Source organism: Coptis chinensis, chromosome 6 (genome assembly GCF_015680905.1).
Source record: "Coptis chinensis isolate HL-2020 chromosome 6, ASM1568090v1, whole genome shotgun sequence".
Lineage (NCBI taxonomy): Eukaryota > Viridiplantae > Streptophyta > Magnoliopsida > Ranunculales > Ranunculaceae > Coptis > Coptis chinensis.
The window spans coordinates 19,766,271-19,767,518 of NC_141461.1; positions in this window are offsets into that span (position 1 = coordinate 19,766,271).

Here is a 1,248-nt window from a genome sequence, read left to right on the forward strand (position 1 = left end):
TTATTTCTCAACAACAACGTATGAACATCATTATCAAAACACATTGAAGTAGTACCACAATTGAACTTATTAGAAGATTAATGTTTTCAAAGTGATATCCACGATATGGAGAAGGTTGCATACTCCCATTCAACTACAGGAAAACCGATTAAGTGATTGGTGGTTTCTCAATGCCATGGCATGCACAACAATATCAAAAGAGCTAGCAAAAACACAGTGAAGCTAAGTAGCGCACAACAAATTCAACTTAATATAATATTATTCTTAAGTGGCATCCAAGCTATGAAGAAGACATGCGAACTATGGATGAACAAATTGTTCTTAAACGTACATATAGTCATAGTTCGTGATTCCGAATGAAACTTTGGAATTCCGCCCGGAATTTCGGTTTTTCAAAAAAACAGAATTCCGAATAATATTTGAAATTCTGAAATCATCCGAAATTCCGAATGTGATAGGGGTCGAAATTTAATGAATTTCGGATTTTGGATTTGTCAGAATTTCGAGAATTCCGAAATTCCGAACTATGCATATAGTAAACCAAGATGATTTTCTATTGCATATTTAATTTAGCTAAGGGTATCATAATGGCACAAATAGGTTCAATTTGAATGTCGAAAAACAGGGGTTAGTGTATAATGACTTGAGTGGCGAAGCCACAGGTTAAATTCTAGTATATAATAAAACATCTTGAGTTTTTATGCACTTATATCAAGTGGTCCAGGAGAAAGTAGTTTTGGGAAATCTAATGGTGAGATAATCTAATTGTAATTATGGGCATTAAAGTCAATTTATGTTTTAAGAGTTTTAATTTGGGGATTTTTAACTTAACCCCCCACATATGTACCCCCCTTTTGAGATAACCCCCCAATTTGAGAATCATTACTGATTGCCCCCCATTTCAGAGTTAATTTTCTATATTGACAATTTTACCCTTATGTCAAATTTGTAAAAACCCCCCATTTTTAATATAAGTCTTTAAAAAATTCGAAAATTCAAAAATAAATAAAAATATGAAAACTCAAAAAATCCGGAAAATTGAAAAAAAAAAAAAAAAAATAACAAAAACTCGAAAACAAATTAAAAATATTCGATAAAAGGAAAATTCAAAAAAAAATCCAAAATTTTCCAAAAATTGAAAAAAAAACAAATCAGGAAAAAAATTCAAAAAAATTTAAAATAAAATTGAAAAATGCATAAAAATTTGAAAAAATAATAAAACAACTCAAAATTTTTGAAAAAATAATA